The sequence below is a fragment of the Miscanthus floridulus genome, chromosome 16, assembly GCF_019320115.1.
Source record: "Miscanthus floridulus cultivar M001 chromosome 16, ASM1932011v1, whole genome shotgun sequence".
Classification (NCBI taxonomy): domain Eukaryota; kingdom Viridiplantae; phylum Streptophyta; class Magnoliopsida; order Poales; family Poaceae; genus Miscanthus; species Miscanthus floridulus.
Genome location: NC_089595.1, coordinates 45,129,542 through 45,147,551, shown reverse-complemented (window position 1 = coordinate 45,147,551; position 18,010 = coordinate 45,129,542).

Genomic DNA, 18,010 nt, shown 5'->3' with positions numbered 1-18,010 from the left:
CCACCTATGCATTCTAGTTAGGGATTTTGAAAAACATCTATCCTATGTCACACAAATTGTCGGGTTCATAAACCCAGGGTCCCTCATGGACTGGCTTCCCAGCAAAGGCTCAGCCCAGCAGACGATGTTGCGAACGACGCGCAACTCCTGGGCCCAAATACCTAAACGATAGGCCAGAAGGGTGATCTAATCTCCGACAAGAAGGCCTCGCTAAGGAGGAACAACGCTCGCTCCCGACTCTAGCCCGCCTCTCCGACCGGAAGGCCTGGCCTGCCTCTCTGACCGGAAGGCCTGGCCAAAGAGGAACAATGCTCGCTTTCGACTCTGGCCCGCCTCTATGACCAGAAGGCCTGGCCCACCTCTCCGACCGGAAGGCCTAGCCAAAGAGGAACAACGCTCACTTTCGACTCTAGCCCACCTCTCCAACCAGAAGGCTTGGCCAAACTCTGCCCTGTGTCTTTGACCGAGGATGCACCGAACACCTGCTTATAGCTCTTCTCCGATTGGCGAAGTCAGAGCCGACTAGAAGTAACCGACTAGGGATGCCCGCTCGGTGAGGACTAGGAAATGGACAGAGCAAGTAAGGCAGGGCACTCAAGTTGACCATAATACCGAGGACCATACCCTGCACACCTATAGGACAATAACTGATAGGACATGTCTGAAAGGTGCCCTGCAACCTTCCAGTCATGCCAGAACCCAAGCAGTGTTGTGGGCGCCGACATTTGCCCTACAGTATTGTGGACGCCATCAACTCCCATACCAAACAAACATGGTAAGGCTCCCCCACATGCCTTTGGACATCAACAGTGTTGTGGGCGCCATCATACATGGTGAATACGGTAAAACCTCCCACATGTGTCTGACAACAACAGTGTTATGGGCGCCTACCATCATCTTGTACCCGACGGTACAGGCAACAAGACTTAGTAGCATGCGTACTCTCTCTCTCTCTTGTAAGGTCATCCCCTTCATCTATAAAAGGGGATGCGCTCTCTCCCAACAGATAGATCTCTCAGTTCACACACATCGATTCACCCTCTGTAGCTTTAGACACTCTAAAGCTACACAGAGCGCACGCTCAAACACTTAGCACATAGCGGAGCTCCTGTCACTCTCGGCCCTTCAGACTAGAGTCCGACTGGACCTCTTGTACCCCTCATCTTTCTCCTTCCGTTTGTAACCCCACAACAAACTTTGAGCACATGAGTTCAGGAATAAAGTCACCGACCGACTCAAACTGGACGTAGGGCACGTTGCCTGAACTAGTATAAACCCCGTGTCTTTGAGTGCTAGGCCACATCCGATCACAATGTACGAAAAAACTACAGATATTTACATGTTGGTCACTTTCTGCACCGACAGTTGGCGCTGTCCGTGGGGAAGACGCTGTATGTTCACACTTTTGGTCATCGAATGGCCCACTTTTTCACCACCTTCGCCATGGCGGGCTCAAGCGATACTACTCGCTTTGGCTTGTTGGAGTTTCCCACACTCCCACCTGTTGGGACGTGGGTTCCACCCGTCTTTGAGCCGTCCTAGGCCTTCCTCTTTGGAAGCTTGGACTTTGTCACCAACCGGCTCAACGTACTTCACCTCTGCGAGGAGGCACTTGTTCCAGCTCCCATCAGAGGGGCGCCCTCCATCGGCTCTGGGACACCCGATGACTTCAATGATGAGGCGCCTCTGCTTCATTCCGAGCAAACGCTCTGCTCAAACCCGCTGTGAGTAATGTACATGCTATTATTTACTCGATATTTACTATCTTCCGCCGATTATCCAGAGGGACCGCATTGTCCACACCGCAACCACCGTACGATCAGTTTCCCTATGGCCTCACGTCCCCCATGGACGCGTATGCTCGAGGGCTCCGAAGGATGCTGGCGCTGCCCCCTCTCACATCTGAATTCAAGGGAATGGCGAGCTATGCTCCCACCACTTTCTACGAACTCATAGATGACGAGGTGTAGAGTGATGGCTCCATCATCGGTGATGTGGCACCTAGCCACCATCCGTCTTGGGAGTGCGCTATGGCGGATGCTCTAGGACAGCCGTCGGTGGTAGCGGAGTCCTTGCAGACTCACACCCCTTCAGACCCTTGTGCCTGGGCCCTCACGCTTGCACAAGAGCACGACGAGGAGCTACGACAACGGCGGCAGAACCTACCGCCACCTGCGCCGGAGTGCTCGGTGCACCATGCTGTGCCTCATGCGTGTAACCTGGTGAGCAGCGCTCGAGATTGTGCCCGCCAGGTCCAGCGCAACATCATGGAAGGGGGGAATGATCCCCCACAGTTTGCTCGGGCTGGCTAGAACATCGCCGCCGTGACAATGCTTCTGCATAGCCTTCCCAAGCCGAACGACCCCTAGGAACAGGCGATCCACCGGAACCTCCGGCACTGGTGGAAACCACCGCTGTTCAACAAGCGGAGAGCTCCGCATTGCGACACTGACTTATGGCCTCTCTCCCCACCAGGGGAGTGGGGACGCACCAGATGAATTGCTCCACCTGTTCACCGCTACAGCCACCAAGCATGGCACAGGAGGCCGTATCTACGCCCCGGCATGATCGGGCGCTCGCTCTACATCGGTCACCTGTGCACGAGTGGCTCAAGCCGAACCAAGATGCTTGGAGCGTCATCATCAACCGGTGTCGGTCCCGGGATGATGATGACGTCCATCGAGCGGCCATGCAGGCAGGTGACACAGACCTCGGCCGGGCCATCGTGGGGAGCGGTGAGACACACTCTAGACATGGTCGCCGGCCAGACAACCGAAGTCCTAGCCTGGATGGCCTGGGACCATGAGCCTTTGGCCAACGCATCCAAAGAGCGCCATTCCCACAGCGCTTCCGACCGCCTACCAACATCACCAAGTATATCGAGGAGACGAAGCTCGGTATATGGCTTGAAGACTTCCAGCTCGCCTGCCAAGTCGGTGGAGTCGATGATGACCACTTCATCATTTAGTACCTCCCTATCTACATGGGGGAACACGTTCGAGCATGGCTTGAATTCCTCCCGTATGACAGCATCCGTGACTAGACAGACCTTAAGAGGGTCTTCATTGGGAACTTCCAGGGGATGTATGTCCGCCCTAGGAACTCCTGGGACCTTAAGAGCTGCCAGCAGGAGCCCAGTGAGCCCCTACGGGATTATATCCGTAGGTTCTCCAAAAGATGTAATTCCCTCCCTAATGTCGTCGACGTAGACATCATCAGCGCATTCCTCTCTGGGACAACCTGCAAGTCCCTGATCCACAAGCTTGGCTGCCTGAAGCCCCGTACCACCTGTGACCTGCTCGATGTCGCCACAAACCATGCCTCGAGCAAGGAGGTGGTCGGAGCGGTCTTCAACGGAGTCCGGGACAAAGGCAAGGCCAAGCGCGAGGATTAGGACGAGAGCCCCTCCACGCAGAGGGGCAAAAAGAACAAGAAAGATCGTCATCGACCGGCCAACTCCATGTTAGTCGCCGTGGCTGATCACACGGGCGAGCAATCCCAGCAGGGCCTTCTAGACCACTTCAACGAGCTCATGGAGAGCCCATGCATCAACCATGCCTACCCCATCAAACACCTCTACAAGGACTGCGAGCTCCTCAAGCGCTTTCTGTGATAGGCCGGCAAGCCGAAGGAAAGAAAAGGCAAGAAGGCAGCAGCCAAGAAAGGGGGCCTGGTGGGCAAGGACCTAGATGACTAAAGGTCCCTATACGGCGACCGAGGTGATCCGACCGAGCGCCTACTGACTGAAGGACGACAACAACGATCTTCTCACCAACACTTGGAACATCGAACAATTACGTCGTTTCTTCCCATAAAAATTCGATCTTACCGTCTTTTCACTTAACATTTGCTCCTATAAAGCACCTTGGCCCAAACACTTTCAGCCTGGGTTGCCGGGGGCTCCACGGGGGTGTGATGCCACCTCTCTTTTTACTATCATATGATAAAAACATTTTTTTTCCAAATGAAAGGGTAGTCCGTTCCTTTAATTACCTTATGTAACTTTGCTTTAAATATTCTGACCGATCACACCCCGCCTGTACCTACGGTTATGAGCAGCTGAGCCTCGCGGACCATGCCTGGGCTCTTAAAGTTGCAACCTACAGTGCGAATAGGCAGGTGCGAAAAAGAAAAGAATAAAAACAAAGTTATGCTAAGGTAAAAATAAGGAACAGACGGGACAAGCTTTCCCGAACAAAGTAGTTCCATCACAAAAACAAAGTTACTGTATTCATGAATACACAAAAGCACTTTACACAGGGGGCTTTATGAGGATGGGGATCCCGATCTTCCGTCAGGTAGAGGTAACTATCGTTGTAGCAGAGAATGACACACCGATCCGACTTCAGATCAAAAGATTGAACCCTGCAACCTTAGCACCACAACTCCTCTGGTTAGCACCACGACGTGAGATTAATCATTCATCTGCAATTTGGTTGCTTTCTTTCTTGTTCTTGCTTGTGTTCTTCATTGAGCAGGCAGGGATTGGCCTTCTTGGTGAGGTCAACCGGATCCGTGTCTCGATTGATAACCAGAGGAGTTGTGGTGCTAAGGTTGTAGGGTTCAATCTTTCGATCTGAAGCCGGATCGGTGTGTCATTCTCCGCCACAACGATAGTTACCTCTACCTGATGGAAGATCGGGATCCCCGTCCTCATTAAGTGTTATCAGAGCTAAGGTATTACCGTCAGGTTTATCATTACCCTAGTTTTGTTTTGTCTTTGTCTATAAATCTAGAAAATTGCCCCACAAAAATATTTGTGTTAATCTTTGTTTTCCTCATATCCTATCACCTATTGTGCCACTGTAATTTTTATTTCAGTTTGTGTTATTGAACGGTCGTCCCTCGCGTGTCATCGTGTTACTGTGTCTAGGTCTTGCTCTTGGTTGCCGCTGAGTTTAGTTCCATGCTGTTATATGTGCAACAAACAAAGAGCATAGAGAGATAGTGGTTCACTTTTTGTTTCCTGCGCCGCAGATTTTTTTCTCTTCTGTGCTGCGCATAAAAAAAGATAGAGAGGTATCCTAGTTTTTGGCTATAAGTTTTGGTTTGCACGTGGCACCACTTGATGTATCCTACTCAAATTGTTGAAAGAGTCCTGCAGTCCGACATATATGATAGAGAAGGAACCTTTGATTAATCTTGTACCGCATCACAATTTTGGTTTCCTTTGTCCTTTGTTCAGTCAAAGAAGTCACGGCCATATTCTTTTCTTCAAGTGTTGCTTCAGGTTCCAGCTAAATCACGATAGAACAAATTCACATGACCACATAGTCGTTGTACAAGCTGTGTCGTCCAGTTGTTTTGTATTCTGTTGTGGCACTTTCTGGGATAGTAAAAGAATTAAGAAAGGAAAAGGCAAGAAGGTGCAAAAAAAGGAAGGTAAAAGTCATACAAAAAAGTAAAAGAAGAAAAAAAGAGAGCAAGAAAAGAAAGAAAGAAAGAAAGTAAAAAAATTTAGAAGTGCTTGCATCTTTTGAGTCCCTGGTTGCATTGTTGCTTGCTTGAGCTAGGTTCAGGACGAGTTTAGGCCGGCGACATAGACTAGCTTGGGACTACATTTCAATCTTACAATTTCTGAATTAAATTATTGCTATTCCTTGCTACCATATTTTGAGCCTCCTAAGCTCCACATATATACTTCAGATCAGTACAGAAAAAGGTCCTTGCAATCTCGATACCACTTCCTCATAGGTATAACGAACCAGCCGCCGGTTGTACCGCCCACTGCTTGTGTTGGTAAGAACTTTGTAAGAGCTTGGTAAGACACATCCACTTGCTTTGAAAAGTGAGACCACTACAACCACATAGTCATTTGATAGGGATAATACTTTTGTGTTGTCTTTTGTTGTCTTCTAACAATGACATGTTATTCGTATCCACCGACTTATGATGGTATAGGTGCTGATGAGTACATGGAGTGGGAAATTGCCATAGATAGCATATTTGCTACTCGCTTTATGTGTCCAAGGAGGAAGGCAAAAAATGCAGCTAGTGTTTTGCAACATTCTGCTTTATCTTGGTGGGGAGTCTTTAGATCCTTTTGATAAACCTCAAACTTGGTATGATATAAAACTCCTTATGAGAGAAACCTTTGTTAATCCACCTCCTATTTTGACTTCATATGCTGAGGTGCACCATTTAGAGGAAGAGTCTATTGTTATTCCTCTTGCTATGACTAACCTTCTGCAGGATAATGTCCATAAGCGAGAGGATGACATGGAAGAAAATGAGGAGCTCACAACCTCATATGCAAATTTAGAACCATCACTTCACAATGCACCTATTACTCCTGCTGAGAACACAGGTAATGCCCATGGTGCTACACTCACAGAAGGTGAGAATTGTTTTAATGTACTAAATTTTTCCACAAACCATGCTATCATAGAGCAATTGTTAGTGGAACCCTCTCTTGATTTATCTCTGTCCTATGATAATTTGCTTGAAGTTCCTTATGATAAAGATGAATTGGTTGATGATGCTTTAGTTTTACATGTTTTGGAACCAGTCACTTGTGCTGAAAATAAACATGTTATTCATATTGCTACTAAAACTGATGAGTTCAAACTGTTGTCTTCTTTACATACTTTGTGTTACATTGAATTTGATGATTTATGTAACCTAGATTGTTTGGAGGAGAGCCTTTTTAAATATGCTGATTTGCCTTGGTTTTCTAAACACATATATCATGTTATTGGCAAATATAACAAGGGACAATATATGATACGTCGAGTATACATTCGTAGTAATATGAATTTTCCTTTTGTTATACAAGATTATGATCGTTTAGAGGGCAGCCATAATAATACAAACATTTTCTCATGTTCCTCAAAGAAACAAGTTCACTTCCAAGAAGGGGAGCATTGTTGGTTGCTACCTATGTCTGCTAGACCATCTATTCCTACATTGTCTTTGGTTAGTTCTAATATTTTGCAGGATCGTGTTGACATACATCGTGTACATTCGGATCATGGAGTCTACATGGTTGCTGAAATTTTTATGCGAGATGACATGCTAGAAACTTGGAAACATGGTCATGATGGTCACGTTCCTTCTCACAATTATTTCAGTTCCCTCTGTCTTCACAACCCCGTTCTCCTTTAAAATGTGCAGGATCAGTTTCAAGCACAATCGACGCCGAGGACGGCTTTTCGTTAAGAAGGGGAGGATGATGAGGACATGACACCCATGCATATGACCATGTTTGGCACATGGTATGGAGGGGTAGGAGGCCAGCAAGGGTGTCCAAGTCAAGAAGGAGGCCCGAGGCTAATTCGGTTTGAGTCCCCGAGGTGGAGGCCCAAAGCAACTCAAGTTCGAGTCTGCCTCGGCCTTCAGGACCAGTCTGCCTTAAATTGGTCACCCAGGACGCATCCGGACTCCGTTTTCGACGATCCACATATGGTTGGAAAGCTAATTTGATAAGGAAGACAATAAAAGTAGTTTCACATCAAAATCTCTTCAGAATCAATAGGAATCATCGAAATAAGTAAGCATCCAGAATCTGCCAGGGTGCTGCGACACCGTCTTTTGGTCCGTTGGACCGTGTATCATGTTTGGGCCCATTAGGAGGCACGTCCAGGGTAGGCGACGACCCTAAGACCTTTATAATCATACACTGCTACCATCATTAGGTTTTGGGTTTTGCTTAGATTAATCTGTCAAGAACAGTTTCGCCGTTCATCGGTTTGTGAGACCCCAACTTCGTGAGATTAATCATTCATCTGCAATTTGGTTGCTTTCTTTCTTGTTCTTGCTCTCTTTTTTTTCTTCTTTTACTTTTTTTGGTACGGCTTTTACCTTCCTTTTTTTTGCACCTTCTTGCCTTTTCCTTTCTTAATTTTTTTACTATCCCAGAAAGTGTCGCAACAGAATACAAAACAACTAGACAACACAGCTTGTACAATGACTATGTGGTCATGTGAATTTGTTCTGTCGTGATTTAGCTAGAACCTGAAGCAACACTTGAAGAAAAGAATATGGCCGTGACTTCTTTGACTGAACAAAGGACAAAGGAAACCAAAAGACGGTGTCGCAGCACCCTGGCAGATTCTGGACGCTGACTTGTTTCAACGATTCTCGTTGATTCTGAAAGGCTTTTTATGTGAGACCACTTGGATTGTCTTCCTTATCAAATTAGGTTTCCAACCATATGTGTATCATCGAAAACGGAGTTCGGATGCGTCCTGGGTGACCAGTTTAAGGCAGACTGGTCCTGGAGGCCGAGGCAGACTCGAACTTGAGTTGCTTTGGGCCTCCACCTCGGGGACTCGAACCGAATGAGCCTCGGGCCTCCTTCTTGACTTGGACACCCTTGCTGGCCTCCTACCCCTCCATACCATGCGCCAAACATGGTCATATGCATGGGTGTCATGTCCTCATTAGGGCTCCCCCACGACATTATCTTTTACATCTGCTAAAGTATTTCTACTCTAAAAACTTCTATTGTGGCTCCCCGGTGGCATCGGCTACCGGCTCGACCGGCGAGGGTTGGGGTTGCTCCTCCTCCGACTGGGCAACGTTCGGCTAGGTCGAAGGTGGGGCATCGTCTGCTTCCAACCCAGGCTCCATGCCATGCACAGGCTAGGTGACATCCTCTTGATGCGTGCCTTCGGCCATGTCCGCACGGTGAGCATCCATCAATCACTGTGTGGTGACCTGCTCGGCCACCAACTTTGCATGCAGCAGCAGACTCTCCCTAAGTGAGTGGATGTCCTCCGCACTCTAGCCGTCAGCATACCCGCTGCAAATGGCGGTGAAGTCCAAGTCCGTGTGGTACGTCTCCACTAAAGTCAACACCCCCGATGTCCCATAGAACAGCCCATCGGTGATGAGGTCCCGAACCTCATCTAGAACCTCCACCAGCTAGATGGCGGATGCGCTGGTACTTGGTGCCGACCCAAAGACCTCCGAGATGATGAGCTGGGCAACATTGCTTATCTGGTCAAGATCCCCCTCGAGAGCACGTCGTTCTTCAAGGGACTTGGTCAGCGCCTCCGCATTCTGGCCAATCGTCGCCTTGGCCATCTCAAGGTCCCGCTCCAAGGACTCCACCTTTCCACCTAGCTCTAGAAGAAGGTCGACAAGCTCAAAAGCAAGCTAAAGGAAGAAACCAACATGTTGAAAAGTAGAAAAGGTACGTACCAAGGCTGGTGTTCTCTAGGAGGGAGAGTCCCTCCTCCTGCCGAGTCACCCACTCGCAAAGGCAGGCGTTCGCCTCCTCTATCCCCATCACCTGGCCCTGAAGCGCGAGCACTTCCTGGTCGGCCTCTGACCAGGCCTTCTGCTCTAACTCTAGGGCCTTCCACTCCATCTCCAGGGAACTTTGGAGTGCCACCTTGATATCCACCAAGGACTTCTACAGTGTCGCCTCGATCTTTGCCTGGCAGACCTTCGCCGCCTCAAGCCCCCGATCGGCGGCGGTCACCCGCTCCGCCGTGAGCAACTCCACCACCCACGCCCTGGTCACCTCCACCACCTAGTCTTGGGACTCACGGTAGGCGGACTCTAGCTCACGCTCGAGCTCGGCGACCTAGGCGTGCTCCATCCAGAGGAAACAGGACTTGCGGCTCGACTTCCCCTCCAAACACTGCAAAAACAAGAAGCAAACATGTTGAGGCAACCGACGAAAGACTAAGGGGTCAAGGATGATGCACAAAAAAGTCACCTTTGCGATGTGGGGCAGATCGACCATGACCACCCGTTGGACGGACTTAACCCGCTCCTAGGCCTCCTCATGCTTCACCGACAATTGGGCGAGATTAGACTCCATGGCGAATCCTCTCCCTCCAAGCACGTCCCAAAGCTGATCCTCCTGCTCATCCCGAAGGATGAACCGAACCTTCCTCGGCTCCTCAGGGTAGGGCCACACTAGGTCGGTTGCCCCCAACCCACTAGAAGGCCCAGCTGATGATCCGACCACCGCCAGCTCCTACGACGGTGTCGGCGGCTCCACCTTGTCACCTACTTCACTGTCAAAAGGGATCTCCACCACCTCAATTTCATAGACCACTGATAGGCGATCCGGCTCTGGCCTAGCCACATCTCCCCCCGGCACCTCCAGCTCCAACCGTGAGGGTGAGCTGTGTGGCCCTCCACCCGGTGAGGTAGGGAGCCCGGTCTCCCTCTCCTCTTCCACCATAGCCAATAGAGGAGGGGCCGCAAGGCTTACCTTCGATGTGGCCTTCGTCGTCACCACCAGGATCACCACCAACACCATCACCGTCGCTACCGCCGTACTGGCGACCGACCCGAGGGGCACCACCCCCAAAAGGGAAGGACCCACCGCCACCACCCTGCTCTCCCCACCACTCGCCATGGCACGCTGCAAGGTGGGCCTCCAATCCTCTCGACGGGAGTTCAGGCGATGCTCAGCCCCGTCAGCATCCGACCGTGGTTGAAAAAGTATAGGTCAGTCACACTCTAAAAAAACTCAACAGCGAGATCGAAAAGAAACAAAGAAGGCATACCAGGATGGAAGTGGTAGGGCTCTGAAGCCCTGATCCGACATCAATGGGCCCGCCGGGCAACGACCACTCCTAGGCCACGACCCATGCCCCCTCACTTCAACCGGGGGGGAGTCGACCCAATCGGCTCCTGCTCAACCCATGAATCACCATGACCTTTGGCTCCGGGCACGCCGACCAGAGCAGCTGGCGGGGTATCCTCCCATTGTGGGTCACGTGCTGGTGCCAGCCCCGACAATGTGTGGGTGTGAGCCCGCTCTTCCGACCACCTGGCCCATCCCGCCGCACCCACAGCAGGCGGGGACGAGGCCGGCGACGCCTTCGAGGGGTGCGGTGACCACGTCCGCTTTGCCTCCCGTTCACCAACGGCGTCCGAGCTTGCGGCGTGCTTCATTGGCACGGGAACGTCACCGTGCCTCTCCACCTCCTGGCCTTCCTCCTCCTTAGAGAAGATCATGTCATTGCCCACATCTGTGGAGTCCTCTGACTCGATGTCGCTCCTATTTTCCCCGGCCCACACACGCTGGGCTATGTCAATCTCCTTCTCATGCTTTCGCTGAGCCTCCTCGGCTTTCTTCTTCCTCCTCTCTACCGCCACCTCCTACAGGGCAGCTTGCTGAGCCACGCCCTCTAGCCCCTTCGGAAGGTGCGACTGGGACTTGTAAACTCTAAGTCCCTACAGAACGGATGACTCAAAGTTAGGATACGGGAGAGCAAAAGGGGAAAAGAACACAAAAATAAAGAGAGGGGAGCATACCCGATTGGACTGCTTCACCGCATTGAGAGCTCTAGGATTTCCATCAAGGGTCTCTCTAGGCCTCAGTTGCAGCACCCGGTCAAGATGACTCCAGGCCTCGTCATTCGCCAGCTCCTCCGATGATGCACAGTCAGGGTCCATTGGGCCACTGTACATCCACATTGGCCATGTCCTCTCCGCCAGCAGAGCGACCCAACAGCGGAAGAAGGTGCAGAACACCCACACCCATCAAGGCCACGCCGCACGAGCTTCTGGAGCTCCACCTCAGTAATCTCCACCTTCTTCTTCTGCTGGCTAGCGGGGCCCCACGACCAGCTCTCCTGCCTTTCCAGCCTCCTACCAGTAGAAGGTGGGAATGGCACCTCCACTAGGTTCCTGATGTAGAACCATTCCCCATGCCACCCCCAATTGGAATCATAAGGGGTGTACGTGGGGTACGAGCTAGATGCGCTCGGTTTCTTCTGTAGCGCGAAGCCCCACACTGGCACGGTCATGAGCGGCTTCCTCTCCGACAGAGCTCACCCAAAAAACATCCGCCAGAAGAAGTCCACATGTGGCTCCATCCCAAGGAAGGCCTCGCACATGGTAACAAAGCCAACGATATGCAGCACCCAGTCGGATTGAGGTGCTGCAGCTCTAGGCCCCACTCATTGAGGAGCCTACATAGGAACTAGTGCGTGGGGTATCCTAACCTGCACTCATGAAAGGCGAGGAAGGAAACAACCTCGCTGACCCAAGGTTGTGGGAAATCCTCCTCCGTAGGAGCCCTCCAATGCGCCACCTCCTTTGGCGACAGAAACCCCTTCTCGGTGAAGGTAGCCAGCACCGACTCCCTCACGACGGATGACCTCCAGCTTGACATTGCGCTCTGGGTTCATGAATGGATCTATGAGTTTTTTCCTCTCCCTCGCTCTCCCCTTTTCTCTCCTAGGAACTGCCGTGGCACTCAAACGCTCTTGGCGAGAAGGAAGAAGGAGAAGAGGCGGCAGATGAGGAATAGGTGAAGGAATGGAAGGGAAGCCCTCTCCCTTTCCCTACTTAAAGAAAGAGGCACAACAGTTGGGAAAGGTGCAACGAGTGGGGAAAGGTGAAACAACAGGGGCGAAAAACCCTCTCCCTTCCTCCATTCAATGCGGATGGGATACGATGGGACGTGCCCTGACCGATGGGACACACCCTGCTCGATGGAACGGTGCCTGGTTAGACAAGACATGGCCTAGGTATGGCCCACCACTACCGCATGTCGGGCGCAAGAAACAAGGTGCCACTATGCGCAGGCGGCTCTCCGCCTTCCCAGGTGGGACTTGGAAAGGCCCAACGATGGGATCTTCGCCAGGAGAGACCAACATGCTTCCTAAGTCAATCGAACGGCTTAGGCGAACGCCGAGAGACATGTAAGGAGTAGTGGGACGCCCCATGTGGGCCATGTTGACTCCGTCACGAACGACAAGCGTGGATCCCGGTTAGACATATTCGATAGGAGCTCCTCAAACCCCGTCACTCGAGTCATCAAGGTAACATTACCAAACCCCACTATTTCTTTACATGAACATTCATTCATCCATACACGCATTCATTCATTCCATACATCCAAAAGCATCGCATATGCAGTTAAATGCATCACAACGCTCCGTGTTGCGTCACGAAGCGGCAGTTGCCTCATTCAACATGAGCAACGACCGACTAGGGTTCGAAGGCTAGCCCACGAAGGGCTCGAGGCCGCCTCATGTCAAATAGAGCTAGGGGAGAAAATGCAGATGAGCCCTGAGCGGCCCTCACCTAGTCTGCCCCAAAGCAGACAGGGTCATCTCAACCTTCTCATTCGATCTTAACCTTGAGCAAAACCCACAGAATCTCTATCTAGGGGAGGCCAGCGGGCCACCCGGGTCGGCCTCTGAAACAACCCAAGCATCTATCGGGTTGTAGGTTAAGGAGCAGTGGAGTGCCACATGAGGGCTATGCCGATCCTATCAGGAACGACGGACCTGGACTTCACTTGAACGTGCCCGTTAGCGAGCTCACTGAGCACATCGCTCGAGCCATTGAGGCAAGCGACGTTCGCTTAGCCCCTTCGGTTGCGAGAAACTATGGATGGGGTAACGCACAAAACTCAACCGACCCCTACCAAGCCCAACTAGGCTCAGGGGCTCAAGACACCCAAACGCCTCGGCTGCGCCTGGGTCTGCGACTTCGACTCGCCCTACGCCTAGATCTACGAGTCCGTCTCGTCCAATCCCTCGGCACGACCAGCCTGGATCCACGACTCTGACTCGCCTGGTCACTTGTTGCGCCAAACGCCAGGATCCGTGACTCTAACTCGCCTGATCCCTCGTCGCGCCCGACGTCTGGATCCGCAACTCCAACTCGCCCGATCCCCCAGTGCGCCTAATGCCTAGATCCGTGAGTCTGTCTCGTCCGATCCCTCAGCACGACCAGCGCCTGGATCCACGACTCCAACTCACGCGATCCCTCATTGCGCCCGATGCCTAGATTTGCAACCGACTCGCTCGATCCCTCGTCATGCCCAACGTCTGGATCCGCAACTCCGTCTCGCCCGATCCCTCGACTGTGACCAAATGCCTGGGACCACGCTCCTAGAAATAATGGGTCAAAAACTGAAAAAGAAGAGACTACGCCCACTACAGTGCACACACTCACGCCCGCTAAACAAAACCCCCCAGGTGATTCTGCCTGAATCACCCGAGGGCTACACCCGCGGGTGCGCTCGCGTGCACCCACTGATGAAATAAAACTTCCCCCGCTGGCAACATGAAAAACCCCCAGACGATTCTACCCGAATCGCCAGGGGCTTGGGGGCTACACCCGTGGGTGCGCTCCCGCGCACCTGCCATCAAGACAAAAATCCCCCAGATGATTCTATCCAAATTACCTGGGGCTCGAGGGTTCCTGTCGGGTTCATAAACCCGAGGTCCCTCATGGACCGGCTTCCCAGCAAAGGCTCAGCCCAATAGACGATGTTGCGAACGACGCGCAACTCCTAGGCCCAAATACCTAAATGACAGGCCAGAAGGGCGATCCAATCTCTGACCGGAAGGCCTCGCTAAGGAGGAACAACGCTCGCTTCCAACTCTGGCCCGCCTCTCCGATCGGAAGGCCTAGCCAAAGAGGAACAACGCTTGCTTCCGACTCTGGCCCTCCTCTCTGACCGGAAGGCCTGGCCTGCCTCTCCGACCGAAAGGCCTGGCCAAAGAGGAACAATGCTTGCTTCCGACTCCAACCCGCCTCTCTGACCGAAAGGCATGGCCAAACTCTAACCCGCATCTCCGACCGGGGATGCACCGAACCCCTACTTATAGCTCTTCTCTGACTGGTGAAGTCAGAGCCGACTAGAACTAACCGACCGGGGACGCCCGCTCGGTGAGCACTAGGAAACGGACGAAGCAAGTAAGGCAGGGCACTCAAGTCAACCATGATACCGAGAACCGTACCTTGCACACCTATAGGACAATAACTGATAGGACATGTTAGAACGGTGCCCTACAACCTTCTAGGCATGACAGAACCTAAGCAGTGTTGTGGGCACCGACATTTGCCCAATAGTGTTGTGGGTGCCATCAACTCCCATACCAGACAAACGCGGTAAGGCTCCCCCACATGCCTCTGGACATCAACAGTGTTGTGGGCACCGTCATACATGGTGAATACGGTAAAACCTCCCACATGCGTCTGACAACAACAGTGTTATGGGCGCCTACCATCATCTTGTACCCGACGGTATGGGCAACAAGACTTAGTAGCATGCGTACTCTCTCTCTCTCTTATAAGGCCGTCCCCTTCATCTATAAAAGGGGATACGCTCTCTCCCAACAGATATATCTCTCAGTTAACACACATCGATTCACCATCTGTAGCTTTAGACACTCTGAAGCTACATCGAGCGCACGCTCGAACACTTAGCACATAGCGGAGCTCCCGTCACTCTCAGCCCTTCAGACCAGAGTCTGACCAGACCTCTTGTACCCCTATCTTTCTCCCTTCCGTTTGTAACCCCACAACAAACTTCAAGCACCTGGACTCTTTCTATCCCTGGCCATACCGGACATGTCCGTTAGGTATAGGACAAAAACAATTAAAGCGCTACTTGTGATTCTTTATTTTATATCTAGTATTTCTTGTATGCCCTGCATCTCAACAAAGGAATTGCTCTACTAGAGAGCCATTAAAAGCATCATATGGCAAAATAAAATACTTTTCAATTGAATCTAATTAGTCACTTTCAATATTTCACAAATAGACCAATTTGTGAGCTATTGAGCACAAAACACACAAAATGGCTATCCTAAGAGGTTTAGGCACTTGTTACCAATGGTGAGGATGAAGTAGATGATTTGCTCAATAATTTATCTTCGTGTCAACCATATAAGAGATTATGATAAGAATTGGTTGATAGATTGAGTGAATATTTTCAATTTGCTTGCTCAACCACCCCGAAGCCTTCATCTCATCACCAAGTACCTGCATCATTAACCTAAGCACACTTTGGTACCCAACTCTTGTTGGATCCTTTTGGGTTAGTCAATAAGTGCTTAGGTACCCAAATGGCTTTAGTACTAGTTTGTGGTGAACACATCACCTTGCTAGTGCTAACTCCATTTGTGGTCTTCCTAAGCATATCATTATAAACAAATGTGTTCGTCTTAGGAGTGTTACCATTTGGGCATTCATAGCTTAGATGCCCCTTTCTTCTACAAGCATAGCATATGTGGCCTTTGTTTGCTCTATGCTTATTTTGCTTGTATGGACATCTATCAACCTTGTGGCCCATCTCATTGCATCCATAGCATCTTCTTTGTTGCAAGTTGGGCTTTCTTTCTTGCCTCTTTATACATTGGGCATTTCCTGGTAGGATGCCCCAATTTCTTGCACATGAGACAAGTGCTTTGTCCATCACTTTTCTTTTGGTTGGCCAACTTGTTTGAGGCCTTTTGTTTGACCGCTTCACACTTGTCGGCCCAACTCTTATGTGGACACATAGCCCACTCATGTCCATATAATCCACAACCATAGCATAACCTTTTTCCATGTTTCTTGCTCTTGGTTGTGTTGGCCTTGCTTGAAATGTGATTCTTTTGTTGGGCTTTGGAGGAAGCAAGGTTTGAACCCTTCTCAAGCTTCTTCACCATGTTATCACGGTTATCTTGAGAAGGTTGTGCTTTCTCCTTACCCTTCAACCGAATCACATCTTTCTTTAATCTTTCCACCTCTTCTTTGAGATCTATGTTTTCTATGAGATTTAGCTCAATCGAAGATTGGCTTGCTTGAGGAGCACACTCATTAGTACAAGAAATATTTAATTGAGATGGTGTACTAGTGAGTGAATGTGTGAGAGGTTGAGAAAATTTTACCGATGTGATCACAACCTCATGAGCCACCTCAAGCATGATGCTTGATTCTACTACTTCCTCATGAGAGCACTTTAGATGAACATAGTTTGCTTGTAGCACATTATACTTGCTTGATAGTTCATCTAGCCTTGCCTTGAGCTCAAAGTTTTCCTTCTCTAGTTGCAAAACACTAGAAGAGGAGTTAGTAACTAAAGCATGCTCAATTGACAATTTTTCATACCTCTCATTGATTTCCTTTAGTTCTTCTAACTCGGAGATGAGAAACATTTCTTACCGTTGAAGTGATTGCTCTTGCTTCTCATTCTCTTCCTCTAGCTCATCATTCTTCTCAACTAGCTTCATGAGGATGTGCTTGTCTTTGCTACTTAGATGGTCAAGAGTGTAACTATCTTCAATTTCAATATCACTCTCCACTTGATCATCTATTTGTGCTATCTCCTTGGCTTGTTCTTTCTTGTTAGTCTTCTTCTTGCTTTTCTTGGCCATGAGACACAAGTGATGAGAATCATAAGATACTAAGGTTGACTCATCACTTGGTCACCACCGGTCTTGAGCATCCTTGCAAACAACTGCTTGCTGCTCTGCTGCCTCGGCCATACTGGACATGTCCGGTAGGCATACCATCCGGCATGTGCAGGTAGACAACAGGTCATGTGCTGCTTGCACTCTTGCTCCGGCTCAGCGCTCTTAAGGTCTTGTGAGGCTTCTTCGCTGTATGAAGATATAATGGACATACTTTCCATTGAATTGCACTCAATAGCATCATCACATTTGGATTTTCCATATAATTCAACAAGTCTAGTCCAAATGAGATGAGCACTCTCCGGAGGTGGTTGTCCATTAAAGATCGTCTCATCTTGAACCTCTGCACTCAATGTACTCAAAATGACATTAATTGCTTGAGCATTGAGTTGCACGCATATCTCTTCCTCTTTTGACAAATTTTTGTAGTTGCTCCAATCAACTATAGGAAGAGGTATGCTTGCATCCACAATATGCTCAACAAGAGGACTAATATCCCTAAAAGCATTGAGTACATGAATTGACCAAGGTAGAAAGTTTGAACCATCATTTTGGAGAAGCACCGGCTCCAACTCGATAGGCGTCGATATCCTTTTCTCACGGCGGTGAAGCTTTAGGTGAGTTCTGGCTCTGATACCACTTGAAAGGACCTAGGATGCCACCTAGAGGGGGGGTTGAATAGGCATTTCTGATAATTAACATCAAAGTTCGGACTCGGTTGAGTCCTACTCTCCATTGAGGGAGCTACGGACGACCCCAACGAAGGTCAGCCCTAGAGGATACCACGAAGGTCACTCTAGCTAGAGTCTTTTTCAACTCCTTTTTCTCCTTCCACTAGTTGATTCCTTCCCTTGCGACGGCGGAATTGACCGTTACAAACTTTCCGAGGCACACCACCA